The sequence below is a fragment of the Hypanus sabinus genome, chromosome 14 (assembly GCF_030144855.1).
Source record: "Hypanus sabinus isolate sHypSab1 chromosome 14, sHypSab1.hap1, whole genome shotgun sequence".
Classification (NCBI taxonomy): domain Eukaryota; kingdom Metazoa; phylum Chordata; class Chondrichthyes; order Myliobatiformes; family Dasyatidae; genus Hypanus; species Hypanus sabinus.
Genome location: NC_082719.1, coordinates 32903117 through 32926419, shown reverse-complemented (window position 1 = coordinate 32926419; position 23303 = coordinate 32903117). Strand labels below are relative to the sequence as shown.

General features: G+C 37.6%; 2 protein-coding genes and 1 long non-coding RNA gene across 14 annotated transcripts in view; 2 read left to right on the top strand and 1 right to left on the bottom strand.

The window, feature by feature from the left end:
* The window catches only part of LOC132404648 (E3 ubiquitin-protein ligase BRE1A-like), a 142353-nt gene extending 139650 nt beyond the window's left edge, over positions 1-2703 (bottom strand). For all 11 annotated transcript variants that reach the window (XR_009515623.1, XR_009515626.1, XR_009515624.1 and 8 more), the window contains exon 1: positions 2543-2703. The gene's annotated coding sequence lies outside the window, so the exon portion shown is untranslated. The remainder of the gene's footprint in view (positions 1-2542) is intronic.
* The window catches only part of ppargc1a (peroxisome proliferator-activated receptor gamma, coactivator 1 alpha), a 589189-nt gene that overhangs the window by 345126 nt on the left and 220760 nt on the right, over positions 1-23303 (top strand). The window lies entirely within an intron of this gene.
* LOC132404651 (uncharacterized) lies at positions 3442-18621 on the top strand. Its single transcript, XR_009515635.1, has 3 exons — positions 3442-3530; positions 16138-16278; positions 18532-18621. It is a non-coding gene; the product is annotated as an uncharacterized LOC132404651 (long non-coding RNA).

Genomic DNA, 23303 nt, shown 5'->3' with positions numbered 1-23303 from the left:
TTCTTGTACTCCATGAGTAGCTCATTTGTTCTTAACTGTCTCTACCTTCTGTGCGCCTTCTGTTTTCTTAGCCAGGGGCTATGGTGTGGTGGTATCAGCACCAGACTTCCCTGGGTTCGAATCCTTGCATGAGTTCTACTCGTGCTGGGCTGAGCATCGAGCTAGCAACTCGGCCTCATAAAACAGACAAAATGCTAAAGAAACAGCAAGTTTGCCACCCAATGTGCCAAATTGGTGTGGGGAGAAACAACAGGGCAATATTTCTCAAAAACCAAGGTTCCCTAAACCTGTTAACTTTACCTTTTTATTCTAATAGGCACATCCAATGTTTGTACTCTCAAAACTTCATTTTCGATGGCCTTTGTCTTTGCCAGAAAACAGCCTGTCCCAATCCACACTTGCCCGATTATTTCAGATACCATTAAAATTGGGCTTTCTCCAATTTAGAATCTCAACCTGGGGGCTAGACCTATCTTTTCTAGTATTTACTCTGAAATTAATGGAATTATGATCACTAGGTGCAAAGTATTCCCCCTAACAAACCTCTATCACCTGCCCTGTCTTATTCTCTAATAGGAGATCAAGTATCATGTATCATGTACTCTTATTGGGACTTTTATGTGCTAATTAAGGAAACTTTCCTGAGCACATTTTACAAACTCTATCCTATCTAGTTATTTTACAGTATGGGAGTCCTAGTCAATACATGGAAAGTTAATTCACCTACTATAACAGCCTTATGTTTCTTGCAACAGTTTGCGACCTCTCTAGAAATTGATTTCTCTAAATCTTGTTGACTACTGGGTGGTCTATAATATTGCACCATCAATGTGGTCATACGTTTGTTGTTCCTCAGTTCCACCCATAAAGCCTCATTAGACAAGTTCTCTAGTTTGTCCCGACTGAGCACTGCTGCGGTATTGTTTATGACTAGTAACACCACCCCTTCCTGTTTTATCCCTCCTGCTCTGTTGCATCTAAAACAATGGAATCCTGGAATACTGAGCTGCCAGTCCTGCCCCTCCTGCAAGCAAATCTCGCTAATGGCTGAAATATAATAATTCTATGTGTTGATCCATGCCCTGAGCTCTTCTGCCTTTCCTACAATATTTCTTGAAATATGCACAGCTCAGAACATTAGTTGCACCATGCTCAACCTTTTGATTCCTGACTTTGAGGTCTGAACAACATCTGTCTCCCCATCCTCACCACTACCTGTTCAGACACACTGGTTCCCATCCCCTTACAACTTGATACTTTTACATTTAGCTCAAATCTTTAGATTACTCCAGTATTGTCAATATAAAGTGGAATTTTCACATTGTGTTTAACTAATATTTACTTAATTCTCTGTAATATGTGTTTATTTTGTGTGTTGTTTTCCTGATACTAAAAGGATCAATTTGAGTAATATGATCCCTGTATGCTGTTTAACCGTATACAATAGAATTGTTCTGTTAACATTGTCAAGGTTAATGTTATTTTTGTTCATTACTTTTGTGAATACTTTCATCAAGAGGTTTTGATGAACCAAGTATAGTTTGTTTTTACTTCTGCTTTTCTCAGACCTTTTATCATTTCCATGTTTATATTGTAATAGACAAATTATTATTATTTGAAAGCGGTAGAAAAATACTTCCAAATTTAACTTAAAGATTATGAGGGAAAGAAAAAGAAATGAGTATATGCAGATAGAAAAATGCCAGAATTCTTTTTAATATTTCAAGTAAATAAATAAATAAACAGATAGATATATAGATAAATAATTTAAAATGATTTATTAACTTTTTGCATTTGAAAAGACAACCCTGAATATGTGATACTTTGACAAACATTTACTATGATTTCCAAACTAAATATGTTGTATTTATAATCTGTACTGACTTGAACAATAACACTTACTGTAGTTGCTAAAAATGTATCTGAAGCATTTTTATAGCAACAGAGGGCATGGAAATGCTACAGAAATGGTGGCAAGGAAGGGTCAAAATTAATGAGGTATAAAATGCAAAGGTGAAAGTATTTGTTATTTTATCCCCTACATGGGAGTCCTCTGGGAAGAATGGCATCATTGTCCGTTTGCAGCAATATGTCATCTCTATAGGAGATATAAAAGAACAAAACTGGGAAGCTTGTTCCAGACATTTAATAAATTCAATTAAGCAGAGAGTTGAAATGCATTTCCAGATTATACTAATAACCAGCAATTTAAGACTGGGCTGCCTTTCCCATTAGACTCTCAAAATCAGGCTGATAAGATTTAAATCATAACAATGGAATTTGAAATGTTGTGTCTCACTAAAGCTACAGTTGAAAACATACAATGATGTTCATTTAGTTTTTGCTAATAGAAATCAATGATAGTGATCTTGCAAGGATAGTGAGACAAATCAGCTTCTGGATCCTGAATTCTCAAAATACTTGCTATGCTTGTACTCTTTCATTCCTTGCAAAAATGTAGCATTCTTTCGGGACTAATTGTAATTTAAAATTCCATTTCATGCACTAATTTCTAAATCAAAGGAAGGAAATGAAAACTTACCCTTTTAAAGTATGCTGAGCAGTCAACTGTTGGATGTCAGCAAGGCTAAGTTTTCACTTTCTGCATACCCACATAAAAATATCCAGCAAAATGCCTGCAACAATACAATGAATTGTCTGTCATTTAGCCCACACTTTCTCTGTAATATTTCTACTGCTCAGTATGACTAATGTAAAAGACAAGGACAGGTTTCAGGCTCATTATACTGGGTGGAACAGCTGCTTGGTAAATGATTGGTCTTTCTTTGATTCTTTAAATTCTTTTGCTTGTGCGTTGTAAATAATTTGGTGTTTGATGATGCTTTCCATCTAAAAATGCAAAAATATTTCATTGTCAGTTAATGTAAAATGTTACAAGATTGGGGAGGGGTAGAATAAGTTTCATTTTAGCTTTTCCATTGTTTAGTAGGTAAGTGGACATCAATCTGAAATCAGTACGATGCTTGGAATCGTACTGTGTATGAGAGCGACCTTGATTTTGATTGTCAACCATGAGAAAATTCGCAGGTGCTGGAAGTCATACACAAAGTGCTAGAGGTCAGGCAACATCTATGGAAAGGAATAACTAGGCGACGTTTTGGACAAAGACCATTCATCATATTCCTTTCTATAGATGCTGCCTGACCTGCTGAGTTCCTCCAGCATTTTGAGTGTGTTGCCTTGATTATGATTGTGGTTGGTGGTTAGTCATTTTCATCCCCAGGATATTGCAGTAGGAGTTCCTTAACCACAGCTATTTTCAGCTGCTTCATTGGTGACCTTTGTTCTGTCAAAAGATCTGAAATGCAGTAGCTTGCTATTAATTGTACAAAGTTCAGTTCTTTTTCTGCATGACTGCTTGTAATAAGACACACGCAACATTCAGGTGTGGTAACAGGCCCTTCACTCTCTCTACGGCAAGAAACATTGAAGAGCTCTGGAGAGTGGTCGACTTGTGCCTTGCTGAAGTCCACAGTCATCTCTTTTGTCTAGTCCGTGTCGGGACTCAGGTTGTTATTCTCTCACCATTTGACAAACACTCTACCTCCTCCCTGTATGCGGACTCATGGTTGTTGCTGATGAGCCCAATGATTCTAGTATCATCAGTGAACTTGATGATGTGGTTTGAGGTAGATCAGGCGGTGCAGTAGTGGGTCAGCTGTGGGCTGAGCACAGAGTCCTGGAGCACCAGTGCTCAGTGTGATGGAGCTTAAGATGTTGCTGCTAACTTGGACTGACTGGGGTCTTTCAGGATCCAGTTACAGAGAATGGTGCTGAGTCTATGATGATAGTTTATCCACCATCCTCTGAGGATGATCATGTTAAATGCTGAGCTGAAGTCAATGAACAAAAACCTGGCATATGGGGAATCATTTTCTAGGTGGGGCAGGACGGAGTGGAGGGCAGAAGCTATGGTGTCATCAGTGCACCGGTGGGTGAACTGGAAAAGGTCTAATGTAGCTGGAAGGAGGGCTTTTATACAATCCATTACTAGCCGGTCAGAGCACTTCATGATTGTTCAGGTCAATACCATGGGGCAGTAATCTATAGGGCAACTTATCAGGAATATATGATCAGAAAAGCACATTGCAGCACGCTCTAGAATACTTTTTTGGATTAGTTGCTTCCTATTCTTTATCCAATATGCTGTTGTACAATTCTGACAACAGAGAAAGTTATTCAGTTTATTTTATCCATGGCACAGTAGCATAGCAGTTAGCATAACGCTTTGCAGTGCCTGTAATTGGGTTTCAATTATCCCCACTATTAATAAGGGATCTGTACGTTCTCACCATGACTGTGTATATTTCCTCCAGTTCTCAGTCTCCTCCCACTTTCCAAAGATGGATGTGTTAGTGGGTTAATTGGTTACATGGGTGTAAATGGTTCTGTGGGCTCATTGGGCCAGAAGGGCCTGTTACCTCTAAACCCAAAATCCCATCAGTCCCATTCACCCACAGTTGTAGCGGGGACTAGGCCTCATGCCTCAGACCATGAGGGGAAACGCCTGAGGCTGAGTGGCATGGAGTCCATGCTGGTTTGAGAGATGCCCCCTCCCATTAGTGCTGCCCTCCAGTGTTTGCTCAGTGGGAGACAAGGTGGATTGTGTGCATGTGTATGTTCATCTGTGGACTTACGAAAGCTGCTTGTTCTTGCCATCGACACCCATGCGCCATCAATTTACAGGACAAGTCACTCAGGCCCTTGGGAAACATAATTATTTATTTCTATTTTTTTCTGGTGTAATTCTATGTTGACTTCTATCTGATATGTGTGATATGTGCCTTAGCTGTGTATGACTGTTGCTACTGTGTTTTGCACCTTGTCCCTGAAGTACTGCTGTTTCATTTGGCTGTATTCATGGGTAATCATGTAAGGTTGAATGACAGTTAAGCTTGAAAGTGAACTTGAACTTATTTCATCCTACTCCTACAAATTATTCTCTCTCACATGCCTTCGATCATTCTATTTTTGCCATTAACCAACATGAAGGGATAATTCACAGAATCTAATTAAGCTACCAGTGTGTTTTTTGGATATGGGAAGAACTTAGGGTGTTTGGAGGAAACCATGGGGGTAGTGAGCAGACTCTCTACAGATACCACTTAAGAACAAGGTCAAATTTGGGCTCTATAACTGTATGTGGCATTAGTAACCAAGCCATCCTGAACTGTTTTATGTGGCACAAGCATTGTGAATGGTATCTTATGAGGTGGACTATACTTTAATTTATTTCTTTTATTTAATTTACTTTCTTTCTGGTTTCAATATTATTTAATAACAACCATGAAAATACCTTTGCAGCTGAATAGCTGAAATCATTACTCCAGCACACCCGTGCAATTCTGGTTCCTGCTGTACTGTAGAAGGCATGTGATTAAGCTAGAGATGGTGCAGAAAAGATTTACGAGGATGTTGCTGGGTCAAGCGTTATGAAGAGTGACTGGATAGGATTGGACTGTTTACTCTGGAGCAAAGGAACATGAGGGGTGACCTTACAGATGCTTATAAAATCAGGAGAGACATTGATAAGGAGGATGGTCATAATCTTTTTCTAAAAGAAGGGGAGTCTAAACATAAAGGGCATAGGTTTAGGTGAGAGGGAAAAATCTAAACGTGACCTGAAGACCAAGATTTTCCTACAGAGGATTCAAGATTCAAAGTACATTTATAATCAAAGTGTGTGTGCTGTATACAACCCTGAAATTCATTTTCCCCACAGTCACGAAACAACGAAGAACCATGAAACCAATCCATTCAAAGGAAAACATCAAATATCAACCCCCCACCATGCACAAAACATCGTCTAAACAGCAAAGGAAAGACCAAAAACACAGAACACAAAACTCCAAATCAGAAGGGGTATTTCAGTTCATTTCAGCTCAGTGTTCATTATTTGCAGGTTGCCCAATTCAAAATTCACCCAAAAGTAGTAACAAAAAAGAGCATGCATCATAAAAGCTGAATTAATGTCCAAACCTACAATCTATGACAATTAAACATTGCTCTGACACCATCTGTCGTAGGTAGAGAGGGATCACTCAAATGCAAGGACCTTCCCTTGGGGGTGGAGAACGAGAGACCACCACACACAGACTTCTCCTGCAGCAGCGAGCTGGTAGACATGGCTGAGATTCGCTCACCTCCTCACCGCCCTCAGTGATTTCAATCTTCCTCAGGGTTATAATCAGTGAGATCGGCAAGAGGTGGAGACTATCATAGGCTTGCACCCTATCTCTGGCTTCCTGGCCTGTTTGCCACATGCTTTAGTCACAGACTCGTGCAACACTCTTGGAGACTGCAAAGCACCAGATTGCCTGATTGGCCTGAAGTCACACTACCAGACTGTAAATAACATGCTCCAACACCAGCAGAAACATATACAACATATCCAAAATAAAAAGAAGCTGTAAAAGAAGTGAAAGGAATTGTTTACTGAATCACATTGAGGATGTCACCTTACTAGCGTTGTTCACAGGTGCCTTCATCTTCCAGAGGATAGTGGGTTTATGGAGCAAGCTGATAGAAGGGGTAGAAGTGGGGTAAAATTCCAACATTTAAAGAACCTTTAGTAAGAAGAAGAGATGTAGAAGAATATGGACCAAGTGCAGGCAAATGGAACTGGCTCAGTTAGGCACCTTGGTTGGCATGGGTGAGTTGGACTGGAGAGCCTATTTTCATGCTATAGTACTCTATAACTACATATTATATACAGGTCCTATAAAAAGTATTCAACCCTCTTAAAAGTTTTCATTTGTTATTGTTTTACAACATTGAATCCACAGTGGATTAAATTAGGCTTTTTTTTGACACTGATCAACAGAAAAAGACTCTTCTGTGTCAAAGTCAAAACAGATTTCTACAAAGTGATCTAAATTAATTACAAATAGAAATCACAAACTAATTGAGTGTGAACAAGAGAAAATCCGCAGATGCTGGAAATCCAAGCAACACACACAAGATGCTGAAGGAACTCAGCAGGCCAGGCAGCATCTATGGAAAATATTACAGTCAATATTTCAGGACAAGGACAAAATAATTGATTGCATAAGTATTTACCCCTTTAATATGACACGCCAACTTATCACTGCTGCAGTCAATTGGTTTTAGTTAAAGAACATTTGGACAGGTTAGTAAGAAGAAAAGGTTTAAAGCAGAGCAATAATTAGTTAAATGGAGATCTCTAGTGTTTCAATTGATTGTCATAAGAGTATATGTATCGGGAAGGTGCAACTGCTGGTCAGTCAGTATCCTGGCAAAAACGACACCATAAAGAGAAAGGAACACTCCAAGCAACTCCGCAAAAAGGTTTTCGAAAAACGCAAGTCAGGAGATGGATTCAAGAAAATTTCCAAGTCACTGAATATCCCTTGGATTACAATTAAGTCAGTCATCAAGAAATAGAATATGGCACAGCTGTAAATCTGCCTCAAGCAGGCTGTCCTCAAAAACTGAGTGACCATGCAAGAAGGGGACTAGTGAAGGAAGCCACCAAGAGACCTATGACAACTCTGGAGGAGTTACAAGCTTCAGTGGCTGAGATGGGAGAGACCACGCATACAACAACTGTTGCCTGGGTGCTTCACCAGTCACAGCTTTATGGGAGAGTGGCAAAGAGAAAGCCACTGTTGAAAAAATCTCACATGAAATTCAGCTAGAATTTGCCAGAAGGCATGTAGGAGACTCTGAAGTCTGCTGGAAGCAGGTTCTATAGTCTGATATATTGAGCTTTTTGGCCATCAGACTAAACACTATGTTTAGCATAAGCTAAACACAGCACATCATCAGAAAAACACCATCCCTACCATGAAGCATCATACTGCATCATATTGTGGGGAAGCTTTATTGCAGCAGGTCCTGTGAAGGTAGAGTATAAAATGAATGCAGCAAAATACAAGGAAATCTGGAGGAAAACCTGATGCAGTCTGCAAGAGAACTGTGAGCTGGGAGAAGATTTGCTTTCCAGCAAGACAATGACTCACTGCATAAAGCCATAGGTATACAGGAATGGCTTAAAACCAACAAAGGTAATGTCCTGGAGTAGCCAAGTCAGAGTCCAGACATCAATCCAACTGAGAATTTGTGCTGGACTTGATAAGGGCTCTTTACTCACAATCCCCACACAAACTGACAAAGCTTGAGCAGTTTTGTAAAGAAGAATAGGGAAAAATTGCAGTGTCCAGATGTGCAAAGCTGATAGAGACCTATCCACACAGACTCATTGCTGTAATTGCTGCCAAAGTGCATCAACTAAATACTGACTTGAAAGGGGTGAATAATTATGCATCAATTATTTTGTGTTTAATAATTGTAATAAATTTAGACCAATTTGTTTTCACCTCGACAAGGAACAGTCTTTTCTGTGGATCAGTGTCAAAAAAGCCAAATTAAATCCAATAAAACAATAAAACATAAAAACTTATGGGGGTGGGGGGTTGAATACTTTTTATAGACACTGTAGATATCTTGAGGCTATTTTATGTTTGACAACATGCAAGAGAACAGATACAATTGAATTCAATGACTTAGAATTGTAAATTCAAGAAGGCATTTTTCAATTAAATATTGAAGTCACAGAAAGATAATATCAGGAAGTATAAATAAATGAAATGTATATTGAGGAGAGATTAACAATGTACAATAGATCATAAAGAAAATTTCATCTTCACATTTATAGGTTGTTTGTAGCAATGTATTGATAGATTCTAAGAGCCATAGTACAACATTAAATAAAATATTCTGTTGGTTGTCTTTTTTACATGTATAATAATAATATTAAGTATTGATCCCAAGTAGAAAATTATTTTGTTACAGCAGCAACATTTAAAAACACAATTAGCAATAATAATAAGCACTAATAATAAATATAATAATAACTAAAATAAAGAACAGAATAATAATTTACACAATAATAATTTACCAATGTGCAATAATAATGTACAAAATAATGAGACAGAAACTATTGTACTATGATGTGTGTTCTCCTGTTGCACAGAGATGAACTGTTATATACGCTTATTGCATTTGGTCGGAAAGATTTTCTGTAACGATCCTTGTGACAGCGGAGTTGAATGAGCCTGTTTGAAAGGGCACTCCACTGCTTATTCAGTAGATCATGGAGAGGATGTGCCAGATTGTCCATAATGGATAACAGTTTTTTTAGTGACCTCCTCACCACCACTAACTGGAAAGAGACCAGGTTGTAGCCAAAGATGGATCCAGCCTTTTTGATGATTTTATTAAGTCTTTTTGTATCACCAGCACCGATGCTGCTTCCCCAACAAATAGCCACAAAAAGGACTGCACTTGCTACAACAGACTAGTAAAAGATCTCCAATAACCTGCTGAACACATTGGAGAATCTCGGCTTTCTTGGAAAATAGAGTCTGCTCATCCCCTTCTTGTAAACAACCTTTATGTTTGTTTTCCATTCAATTCTGTTACTCAACCCAACTTCATCATTTGGCACATAACGTCTCACTTGGCTGTCTCTTACTGAAGATATCATGGTCTGATGCATCTGTCAGAGCTAGATAAGTGAGGACAAAGCCTTTTTAAAATGTGCATTTTCTCCCAACATTTGGACGAATCCTTGATATATCATCCAGAGCATGAAGGTGTGCAGTTTAACTGGTAGAAGTAGCACACTACCTTGCCAACAGCCAATTTGAGCACTCTATCAAGCAGCTCCTGCCCCAATCTGATGGTCCCACCTTAGCTTCATAAATCACAACAAATCCCACAAAGTTGGAGTAGAAACAAGTCATCCTTGATTTCGATGTATTGCCTAAGAGCAAGAAAAAAAATACCAAGCCCTTTGGTGATTACATTAAAATTGTCCAGAAAAAGTACATCTTGTGCCTTTGCTATTAAAAGTTCAAAATAAATTTATTATCAAAGAGCATATATGTTACCATATACAACTGAGATTTTCTTGTGGGTATACCCAATAAATCCAATAACCATAACAGAATCAATGAAAGACCGCACCAACAAGGTGGACAACCAATGTGCAAAAGGCACCAAGCTGCAAATACAAAAAGAAGTAATAATAATAATAACAACAATAATTAATAAATAAACTAATAAACAGACAATAAAAATTGAGAACATGAAATGAAGAGTCCTTGAAAGTGAGACCATGGTTTGTGGTAACAGTTAAGTGATGGGGCAAGTGAAGATGAATGAAGTTATCCCCACTGGTTCACGAACCTGATGGCTGAGAGGTATTAACTATTCATGAACGTGGTGGTGTGAGTCCTGAGGCTCTGATTCCTTCTTCCTGACGCAGCAGCGAGAAGAAAGCATAACCTGAGTGCTGGGGGTCCTTTGTGATGGATGATGCTTCCCCATGGCAGTGTGCTATATAGATGTGCTCATTGGTGGGGAGGGCTTTACCCACGATGGACTACTTCTTTCTTGTAGGATTTTCCATTCAAGGGTATTGGTGTTTCTTTCTTGATCAGTATTGAGGGGATGATAGTATTGAATGCCGAGCTTAAAAGTGCTTTTTCCAAGTATGCTCAATGCCAAGGGTCACTGATTCATCAACTGAGAGAGGACTGTAATCAGGAGTATATTTCCTTGCCCAAGTTTGACCCAATGATATATGACCTCATGGAATCTGGAGTCATTGTTGAAGACTCCAAATTCTTTTCTCTTGCACCTGAATTGCCACCTCTGGTGGGTGTGTTCCTGTGGGACAAGGTATATCCAGGGGTTGTGATAGAATGTGTGGCATATCCTCTGTGTGTTTTGATTCTGTGGCATGATTATGTCAGGCTATTGCTTGATATTCCATTGGACATGTCTCCCAATTTCGAAACCAGTCCTGAGATGAGCTTTAGGACGCCCTTACAAGGTCAGCTGTATTGGGAATGAATTTGCTGTGCCATCTGGTCTGCCTAGTTCAAACTTTTTTCAGCTTCAACACAGCAATATGATGAAACTGAATGGCTTACTACGCCATTTCAAAGGACTTTTAAGAACCGTTTTACTGCATTTAAATGATAACTGTAGTTCTTACACAAAACCATCCTGACCTTTAGTTTATGTTTTTAGGCCTTTTTGAATATGTTAGTATCAAATATAGATGACTCTGATTCTAAGCAAAGATATACTTTCCAAAAACTAGAATTATTTTACTTTCTGAAAAGCGAGAATGTCTGAATACTAGTCTTCCAAGTTGACCTTGACAAATGAACTGTCTTTGTTTCTGTGTATTTCCAAATAGCCTGCTGCTCACGTGCTAATCAGAAATACAAATTTATTGTTTGCAAAGATCTCCGAAAATTACAAATCCTATTCTACATGAACCAGATAAAATCTTGTCTAACATCTTCAACTACTGTTAGTAGATACTGACATTCAATCAGTAAACTAGTCCTCATATTTATTTTCTACTTCCCTCAGCCTCTGCAAGGCAAATTTTCCCTTCAAGAGTGATATCATATTAAAAGATCATCCCAATGCATCCAATCCTAGAATGCCGCCATTGTCATGTCAAACACCAGGATCCCTCCAGAGTTTCTAACCTTACTCCAGTGTAGTTATACCATTTATTTTATTTAGTGCTGCTGAGCATCAGATTAGAAAAAGAAAGTCGGGTGCAGGACTCAGTGCATGGCTCATTGCCCATGTATTTACTGTTGGCTTCATTTCAACCATGACAAAGAGGCCATTTTAACACAGGGTGGGCTTCAGCAAAATTAATTAAATTTTAAGTGGCAGCTTGCGGAAAACAAACGAAATTGAATGCTTTTTTTCTTCGATGTGCTATTGATAGGCTAACAGTAATTAGTTACATTTGAGTCAATTGCCTTTTAGTTATAGATTTTTGGAGCCTATCAATAATTATGTACACCTCCTATCTAGAGATGCTATTTACTATTGATAGTACAATGAAGTAAACAGGGAAGAAGATCACGGAAATCCTAAACCCATGTCACTCACACATCTAAAACTGTTTGCAGCATGGATGATTGGAAGAATGAAAGACATAAAAAATCTAGAGCCCCCCCCCTTTCATTGAATTTCACTGCAAAATGAGAATAGTTTCTACCCTGCATTACTAATTCCATACAGTGTCTGTGAAGCCACATGGGCCTCACTATTATCAAAGTAGACAGATTTATTTCTATGTAAATGTATTATCTACAGTGCTTTTCTAATGTAGTAGATAATTGCAAATTGGAATACACAGTAGAAGTTGTGGAAATATGTGAGCTGAGGAAGTTAACAGTCAATATGACCTTGGCCTTCATAGAGAGAGCATTCTGGTTATGGAAACCGTCCACAGAATGTCACACATCTCAGTGATGATAGCCTTGGAAAACTTGAGCCAGTGAACGCTGTGTAAACCAGGGAGGTGCATCATGCTGGGATGAAGGAGCTGATGGCCATAGTGATCCCTCCAGTAATGGAATGGTGCCAGCAGACATTCTTGAGGGACCCATTGAATGAATATGTAAAATCACCCTTACTTTCAAAATACATTGTAGATTTTAGAGTAGGTTTAAGCAGCCTACATTCACTTTTGAAAGTGTCCAGTCAGCTCCTCAGACTGAGTGCCCCTCTAAGTATCAAGAAAAATAACAAGTTATACAATGTTCCTTGGTTTGACTAGAAGTGTCCATCAGTTTGTCATGTGGAGTTTCTTGCTCCAATTAATGTCAACATGAATAGAAACCTGTGTTATCCAAACACTGACATAGGTCTGATGTGAACACATCAGGAATTCTGTTGTGTATAATGTATTCAAATGCCCAATGCAATTCTGTGTCCACTCAAGTTCAGTATGAAGCAATCTCCAGAATGATATACTTCAGGTAAAGTTAACATGTAACTGTATCATCTGAAAATGAGTGTTAAGAAATTTAGTTTCAAGCTAATGAAGAATCAGAATCAGGCATGTGTCAAGAAATTTGTTAACTTAGCAGCAGTGGTTCAATGCAATACGTAATATGGAGGAGGAATAAATCAATCAATCGTTCAATCAATTACAGTATAAGTATATTGAATAGACTAAAACTTCTGCTAAAACAAAAATAATATATATTTAAAAAGTGAGGTCGTGTTCATGAGTTCAATGTCCATTTAAGAACCGGATGGCAGAGGGGAAGAAGCTGTTCCTGAATGGCAGAATGTGTGTCTTCAGGCTTCTGTACCTGCTACCTAATGGTAACAGTGAGAAAAGGGCATGCTCTGGCTGCTGATGGTCCTTAATAATTGACACTGTCTTTCTGAGACACGGCTCCTTGAAGATGTCTTGGGTACTTTCCAGGTTAGTACCCAAGATGGACCTGACTAAATTTATGACCCTCTGCAGCTTCTTTTGGTCCTGTGTTGTAGCCCCCACCCTATACTAGACATTGATGCAGCCTGTCAGAATGTTCTGCACAGTACATCTGTAGAAGTTTTTGAGTGTTTTTCTTAGCATAACAGATCTCTTCAAACTCCTAATGAAGCTCCTGTACCCTGTCTTGTGTCCATCTGAGATTCTACCAACAATAGTTGTATCATCAGCAAAGTTATAGATGGTATTTGAGCTATGCATAGCCACACAGTCATAGGTATAAAGAGACTAGAGCAGTGGGCTAAGCACACAGCCCTGAGTTGCGCCATCGTTAATCATCAGTGAGGAGGAGATATCACCAATCTGCATAGACTGTGAGGAAGTTGAGGATTTATACTTAAATGTCCAGGACAAGGGTAAAATAGTAAGTACTTTCTGTTGGGAAGGTTGCTTCCCAAAAGAAAGCAACCTTTAGTGGATGTAATAAATGATTGAAACTTGCTCCTGTTTTCTTCAGTTAGAAAGATGATAGTCCGGTTGGGTCCAGATTGGTTAAATGAGTTGTTCTAGAAATGAAGAGGACTTAGTGCAGGGCCTTGCCACAATCTTACAATGTACATCGGAGTACTTCTGGTTTAAAGAGGCACAACTGAAGTTGGTGACAGCTCATTGGTAGTTCAAAAAGCAAGAAATATGAAAAATATTATTACTAACTCTTTATCTGAGGTAAATTGCAGTAAACTATCACTGCAAACATTGTAAAGGTGAGTGAAGGCAAAGCTGACTTGAGGGGTGAGCTGTGCTGGTGCGACACAAAGTCAGAATGTAAAATGTTCGAGATGGAGTTAGAGCCAGGAGTCAAGGCGGAGGTGTTTCTGTGCCCGTCCACCTAAACCAGGAGAAAGGTTGGGTCAATCTAAGGATCGATCTAGTTCGGAAAGGTCAAGAATAGCTTTGTGCTGGGCAGCAAGGTCTAGGCCTTTAGTGTATCACTGCGGTGGGGCCCAGGTCCTGGTGCACGGTACGACCCAGTGTTTGGACAATTTATACACCAGCAGATAGACTGAAAAGCCAGAGTGTCAGGAGTGGAGGTCAGGGTTGGGCTGATTCCACTTGCTCTTCTTCAATGTTCACTCCTCCCTCCACGGTGCTAAGGCCACGGGACTGCTTGGGCTGTTACGTGCTTCGTGTCTGTGAGCTTCATGGTGATTTTCCCCGCTATATGATGAACTGAGACTGAGTCTATGGGCTTACTCCAGCTGCTTCGGGATTCGGGTCTTTGGACTCAATTTGGTTCGGATTGCTGTTGCTTGCTTTTATTGTTTGCATGATTTGTGTTTTTTTTTCTCCTCTTTCTCAGCACTTAGGGTGTTAGTCTTTTCTTTAATTGGGTTCTTTCGGGTTTTATGCTTTTTGGCTGCCTGTAAGCAGACAAATCTCAAGGTTGTATTATTTATACACACTTTGTTAGTAAGGGAGCACTGTAGCATAGTGGTTAGCACAATGCCTTACAGTAGAGGTGACCTGGGTTCAATTCCTGCCATTGCCTGTAAGGAGTTTGTACATTCTGCCCATGTCTGCATGGGTTTCCTCTGGGTACTCCAGTTTCCTCCTACAGTCCAAAAACATACCGGTTGGTAGGTTAATTGGTCATTATATGTTGTCCCGTAATTTAGGCTAGGACTGAATTGGGGGATTGCTGGGATGCATGGCTCAACGGGCCAGAAGGCCTCACTCTGTGCAGTATCTCAATCAATCAATCAATCAATAAAATGTATTTTGAATCTTTTGAGTCTATAGGAGAAGGAGCCAAAGGCTTGGAAAGTGGAAAGCATGTTAAATTTTATTAATAACGATATTCCTGGTAAAAACATCACTGGCAGATGAGGTTTCAGAAACAATAATCAAGAAAATTTAATTGGCACTTGGAAAATGTTTAAGTTAGTTAATGAAAGTCAGCATGAATTTGTGAGAGTCAGATTGAGCTTGACTAATATAATAGTGTTTTTTTAATTAAGTTAATAGTTGATGAAGGAAATAGAGGTTGTCAAAATGGACTTTTTTTCTAAGAAAGGACCCCATAGAATACAGTATTTGTTAACAAAAGCACGTGAAGATTCTTGTGATGATGCAAGGAAGTCACACCATAATAGTTTTAGTAGTGACAAATTAGAGAAGCTGGTTGTGATCTGATGAAGACCAGAAGCAAATCTCAATTAAGTTTCTTGGCCCAAAACATTGACTGTTTATTCCCCAGCAAAGATGCTGCCTGATCCGCTGAATTTCTCTAGCACTTTGTAATGTTGTTCTAGAGAAGCTGGTGCTGGTTTCCTTGAAAGGAAGATTAGAGAAGAAGAGTGATAGAGCTGTATAACATTATGGCAGGTTCAGATAAGGTAGACAAATAAAAGCAGTCTCCATTTGGTGATGGTACAAGGATCAAGGGATATAACTTATGGTTTTGTGCAAAACACTGAGAGGATATGAGAAATATACTTCTTATGCAAGGAATGGTTATCAGCCGAAACTCTGCCTGAAAAGGTCGCAGAAATATGATTGATCAATAATAACAAAGAGAAATTGGATAGGTACAAAGGAAATAAATTTGTGAAATATTGAACAAGCGAAATAATACTCATTGAATTACTCTTCAGAAAAATGGTGTGGACTTCATGGCTGCATGCCCTTTTGTGTTGTAATGATGGCAGTCTAGCTCTTAGGGTCCAGAATATCTGACTTTTTGTCCTGTGTTTGAAATTTATCGTACATATGTTATCAAAGCATATATACTGTATACAACCCTGAGATTTGTCCTTCTGCAGGCAGCCATGAAAACAAAGAAACATCATGAAACCCATTCAATGAAAACAACAAATATCCAACATGCAAAAAAAAAGAACATTTCGCTCAAACTGCGAAAGTGGGCAAATAAACCTGTTCTTTTCCTTTTTCTGGAGCATTAAGTAAGTGAATGAAGTTATAAGCCGTTGCTTCTGAAATTTTAAATTAAGGTCATACCTCCCTTTTCAAGTGGATGGTAGGGACCTCATAGTACTATTTCAAGAGAAGCTGAATTCTTTCAATGTACATTTGAAACCCTAAGAGGACATTACTGAAACGTATTAGTTAACCAAAAGTTCATTGCTATTTGTTAGAGCTTGTTGTGTGCAATTTGGCTGTGGCATTTCCTACATCAAAGGGACTTTAGAAATGTCATCCTCCTGCACTTTCTAACTGCAAAGGACAATTCCACCATGGTTTTTTTTTGCATAAACAATGTCAGCGAGGTTATTCTGAATAATTTTTAGAGCACATGATTAATAAAATAGTTATATTTGTAGCTAATTTTTAAGTGAAACATGTTTTATAATTACTTTAGTCTTTATGCAGATATATAGAAAAATGATCAATTCTCTATAGATAAAATGGGTAAAAATTGATAGATTTTCTGTAGGCAGCACAGTCTGTTTGCACTCAGAGTCTAACATGTCCCTGTTCAAAGATTGCTTTGCAATGAGCAATTTAATTAAATTCTCTGAAATACAAACCATACTTACAGCAAATTACATTACCAGACATTTGTAACAGCATCATTGACTAGGACCATTTTCTGTCCTTAGGCGGCATATAAAGTAAGTGACATTTGAAAGATAATATAACTGTGAAGTTTGCATTCTAGTCACTTTATTCATTTCCCACTGCATAGTTATCTAGAAGCAGTGAGGTTTGGGGAATCACCCTAATGAATTGCCCAATGTCAATTATCAGTACTAGCTTGGTGGAGAATATTTTCTAACTAGATAGTCACCTGGGATTCAAATAAACCTGATAGTAAAGTAGATCTGTTATGACACAGGTTTGATGGAGTAGTTTAGGCTTTTTATTCTTGAGCAAACTTTTCTGTTATTTAGAGTGGATATAGAGCTAGCTACAAGTGGTAATAGAAAGTTTTTGAACCCTGTGGAATTTTCTCAATTTCTGCATAAATATTACCTAAATGGTGATCACATCTTCATGTAAATCCTAGAACTAGATAAAGAGAATCCAATTAAACAAATGTTCACAAGAACGTTTTACTTGTTCATTTATTTATTGAAAAAAATGATCCAATATGTAATTGTTGGAAAAAGTAGGTGAATTTTTGCTTTCAGTAACTGGTTTGAACCCCTTGTTAACAAATGTTTTTGGTAACTTTTGATCAATCCTTCACATTGGCTTGGAGGAATTTTAGGCCATTCCTCCTTACAAAACTGTTTCAACTCTGGGATGTTGGTGGGCTTCCTTGCTTCAGGTCCTTCCACAACATTTCTATAAGATTAAGGTCAGGACTTTGACTTAGGCATTCCAAAATACAAAGTTTCTTCCTTTTAAACCATTCTGTTATTGGTTTACTCATCTTTGGGATCATTGTCTTGTTGTATTATCCAGCTTCTATTAATCTTCAGGTGATGGACTGCTACCCTGACATTCTCCAATAAAATGTTTTGTTACAATTTTGAATTCATTGTGCCTTCAATGATTGCAAGCTGTCCAAACCTTGAGGCATCAAAGCAGCCAGAAACCAAGATATCCCTTAGACCATACTTCACCGTTGGGATGAGGTTTTGGTGTTGGGTGTGCAGTGCCATTTTCTTCCAAGCATAGCAATGTGCATTTCTGCCAAAAGTTCAACTTTTGTCTCATCTGTCCACAGAGCATTGTCCCAGAAGCGTTGAGGAACATCCAGGTGATCTTTTGCAAACTTTAGATGTGCAGCAATTTTTTTTTTTTGGAGAGCAGTGGTTTGTTCCGTGGTGTCATTCCATGAATACTATTCTTGTTCAGTGTTTTTCTTATAGTGGACAGATGAACAGAGACTTCAGGAAGTTCCAGAGATTTCTGCAGATCTTTTACTGTTATCCTTGGGTTCTTTTTCACTTCCTTAAGCATTGCATGTTACGTTCTTGGTCTGATCTTTGCAGTATGCCTACTCCAAGAGAGAGTAGCAACAATACTGAGTTTCCTCCATTTGTAAATGATTTCTCTTACTGTGGACTGATGAACACTCAAGTCTTTAGAAATGCTTTTGTTGCCTTTTCCAGCTTCATGAATCTCTACAATTCTTTTTCTAAGGTCCTCTGAAAGTTGTTTTGATTGAGGCATGGTGCACATAGACAGATCTTTCTTGAGAAGAGCAGGCCCTGTCAGTAACCTGACTTCGTGTGTCTTTTTTATAGGGCAAGGCACCTCGACATCCCACACCTCCAATCTCACCTCATGGATTGGAACATCTGACTCTAAATAACTTTTGTAGAAGGCATTACCCCAGAGGTTCACATAGCTTTTCTAACAAATACATGTAATATTGGATTTTTCTCAATAAATAATGAACAAATATAATTTCTTTGTGTTGCTTATTTAATTGTGTTCTCCTTACCTAGTCTTAGGACTTACTTGAAGATCTGATCACATTTTAGGTCATATTTATGCAGACATAGTGAAAATTGTACAGGGTTCACAAACTTTCTAGTACTACTGTATATACTCTTTGCAAACTGATATACATGACACACGGCATCCTAGAAAAACTGACAGTTGGCTCAAACTGTGGACAACAGCTGCCTTGCAAAATGAAGATGATTCTTCAGAATGCTACATTTGCATTAAGTGCCAGATTGGAAGGGGAGAAGAAACTATAAGACATTAGACAGGCATGAAGTAGTTTCAAAGTCAATGCAATTGCTTAAAGAATTTGACTATTCTGTCTTTGAAAGAAACCTATATTGATTTGCTGCCCCATTGAAAATAGACATTAATTGTTTGGCTCACCTCCACAACTAACAGAAAGTCTTCAAGCTCTTTGTATCATATATGATAAAATCAAATGCCTTCTCTTCAATATCAATATCATCTGCCTATGTCCCATGCTAAACATTTTGAGCATTTTGAGCATTCTTCATTGGTAAAGTATTCTGATTAATATAGCTTACAAGTACATATACTCATTCTTTAAACAGATAAATGAGAAAAGATTAATTTTGCCTTTAACAATTATTTTAAATAGCCTATATTAAATCAAGGTAAATGAGAAAGGAGAATCTTAAAAGTAATTTCCAACAGAAATAACTCTACTTTCATTATAACAAGCCTTACTAACCTACACTGAATTGAGATCATTAAGTAAAATGTTACAGTAGTAATGAAGTAATAACAATGTAAATAATAATAGGAAATAGTAGCTTATACAAGTATGCAACAAAAGTGATTAACATGTTTGTGTGCCACAAGATGCTTTTCAGTTAAGTAACAAGCCAATGAAAGAATAATAAGATGTTTGTGCAATTTAAACTTTGATGAGGAAAGACTATTATATTCTTATAAAGAGAAGCATGGCCTGGTTGAGCTGAATGGCCTGTACCTGTGCCTCATAGCTATGCAGTAGAGATGATCAAAGATAGAAATAAATTTTTAGAGAGAGTTTGAAGCTAAAGAATGGCAAGAAAGTTAGAGAGTTCAAATTTCAAGGAAGTGTATATTATTGTCGTATTGAGAGAATCCATACTGCACAATCTTTTCAATGGCTGGAATTGAGTGGAATGCTGGTTTCTGGTGGACAGTGGCTGTTTTCTACATCCTACACCTTCAGCTGTTGCAACCAGTAGGCTCTCTAGTGACAGCATCTGTGCACAGGTATAATGAATGCCATTGAAAGACTGTAGTGGAAAGTTGCACAGATCTCTTTATATTGAGATATTTGTCCAGTGATCTCTAGTAGTACATGCAAAGCAAATGTAGAGACTTCATTATTGCTGCATAAGTTGACAGTCTAAGATTTTACAGCCTACTGAGTGGTTGAAGCGGGCATTGGCTGCTTAGAATATAAAAGGAATCCCTCATAGTCAGACGATTTTCATAAGGATCCTGCAAAGTAATATGCAAGCTAAATGCCCTTCTGAAGTAGAACTCTTAACACCAATATTTTACATCAGTGAACAGTGGTGTGCAGATAATCTTGATATATTTTGTAGGATTAAAGCATTTTTTTTCAACATTGACCCTTTCTTGGGGTATCTCACTCCTGCTGTAGACTATTGCTGTAATTTTGGTCAGGTACTTCATGCGGTTCTGGGAGGGCTTTAGGCTTTGCTAATGTATATCTTCCTCCTCCTGACACGTATTCCATTGGTCAGAACTTGCACTTTCCTTTGAGTGAACGTCCTTTTCCTTGAAGACTTGGTCATTCCCGGGGCAGCCAAAGTGCATGCTGTTGCTGAATGGCTGCAGTGAAGAGTTTGTTTTTAAGGTCTGACATTCTTGTCTGGTTTCTGTATGGAAAAGTATTTGGAGAGGTAAAATCATGTGTGATTTGTGTATATAGCATTTATCTTCTTTTCCTTGTGAATAAGCATCTCTAAATCTGTCTTAAACAGATTTTTGGGAAATTTTATAATTTTTTTCTTTGCATTGAATTCAATTACATGTTAATTCTGTTTTTGCATACTGAAAATAGTTGGAATCCAATTTCTAGGTATCCATCTCTGCTTTGCTATCTGTTTACTAATTGCTGTTGAAAATTTTCACTTCTGTGTTCACAGTCATTTTATTTCACATTTTCTTTTTATCAGCTTTATTTTCTCTTCATTTCTCCTCTCAACTTATTGCATTTAGCCTAATTTGTACAAAGAATTCACCTGATGTGCATCATTTATTTTGTTTCCCTTTATTCCCCTTTCACTTTAAAGGAAAAGTCCCTCCTCCTTTAAGATCATCCATTGTTTTATTTCTCTTCCTCCTGCCATAAACAAATGGAAAGCTTAGAATTGTTTCTCTACAAACCAAAAAAAAATTTGGACAATATAAGAGTCTCGATATCTTTGCAGTAAAAATAATGACTGTGAAAACTTCAGGGTAGAGTTTGACTTAAAAGCAACCTTGAAATAGAATCAAAAATTTAGTCAGCTCGAAGTCAATTTATAGTGTACAAGTGATGTCTGTTTGGAATTTGTGCTTGTAGTAATGATTAGTAATCACACTGCTGAACCCATGGTACTCATTTATACTTTCAGTACCTCAGTTACAGGATTAGAAGCTATTCATTAAATCCCAATAACACTGCAAAAAGTTATATTTGTAATTATAGAATTGTCTGAGGCATAGCTTCCTTCGGTTGGGAATGGGGATTAAATTTGCCGCAGCTCCCACTTCTCCACTTGAGTACTCGGAGTTGGGATACGAATACACTTTTCTAAACTGGTTGATCATGTAATTGGACACTTTATTTTAAGCTGGTTTGATAACTTATAGTAAGGTTGTAAACCTTGTGAGCTCAAAAACATTTATTACCTGCTGTCACTTATAACCTTATTTAATACTGCCACTAATTTAATGTAAATATTAATAAGATCCACAACTTAAGTGCTCCTCTCTGATTAGTTTTCTTTATTTCAGTAAATCAATTTTTTAATATTATGGTGTTTACATGACAACATTCTATAAAAATACATACTTTGATGGAGTCCCAAATTATATCTTGCTTTTATTCCTAAATTGGAGTATGTTCTTCGATATAAAGCAGGAACATGACAGCAAAATTTCTGCAGAGTTAGTTTTCTTTTATTAGTGTTTGTGCTGTCAAGTGCTATATAGCTCTCCAAAAATATGTTGTCACAAGACCAGCTTATTGCTTTGTTTCTTTACTTCACATATCCTTTTCTTTAGTGCCTACACTGACGCTAACTATAAATATTATGTCACAAAAATATAGCAATTAATTTTAAAAATAAATTCTATTGCTATCTAAATTGTACCCTTTGAATGTAGATTTGATTTTTTAATATATTCTTTCAGCAGTGGCATTAGGCACTCCCAGTATGTTATCCTGTTATGGAAATTGATTCTGTATGTAACTATAACAGGGTTTGGTGTGGAACAATGGAATTCCATTGTGACTTGACTAAATTGCCACATCTTATACATGCACTTATGCACTTTTTGTCAAACTGAACACATACACACACACATATATATAAAGAAACTTGGAAAGAAAGATTAAACAACTTTACTTTTCATCACATGAATAGAATAATAATGATTCCATTCCTTTATTGCAATTATTTAAACTTGGTTTTGTGTAATACAGTACATTAAAGCAAAGACCTGTTGCACTGCACCACTTAGGGGTTATACGTATCTAATTGAAATGAAGTTCTTAATTTTTATCTGTTTTAGAGTCTTTGGTAATCTGACTTTTTAAAGTTCTCACTCAGATAATTTTGTCTTTATAAAATTGTTCTTAAGCCATGAGTTTTGAAAAGCTTACTTGACACTGGGTTGTGCAGGGTGTAAATAAGTTACATTGTCACAGGAACAAATGAGTGTGAAAGGTTGCTGGAATGGCAAATTATATTTTATTTTTAACGGTAAGCTTATAAAGATGACCCATCTAAAATCTCATTGACACTTGCCAGCTGTGCTGTCCTGTGAATTTAACCCCCTGAGAGTTGTTTAGCTCAGTAGTAATGCTATTAATAAATATTACAACAAGGTCTACTTGTGATAGCATGGTATGAAATTGGAAGTATGATATTTTTAGATAGAATAGATAGTCCAAATAACTTTCGTTTACAATACTGCGTATAGGCTAGAGGAGTAGAACTGAAAAATCAGCAGCAGCATTAAAAGAACATCTAATCAATATGACGGACTTAATAATCTAAAGGGGTAAACAGAATATGTAATTATTACTTTCTAACATAGTAGAAATATTGGTTTAAATCTGCAAATTTAAAAAAGTAAGGTATTATTAATTAGATTTGATCTCAAAAGACATGTTGAAATATTGCAATGTACAACTGGTAGCAGGATGGTCCCACCAGTGGGACACTATTAACACCTGACTTGAGCTTTGTAATTGGAGAAGTTAATATTCATTCCACAGGGTGAATGTGAACAGTGTAAGCAGCTCCCTTTCTTCTTCTTAAGCTGTCCATATTCCAAGGTTATTCATCTC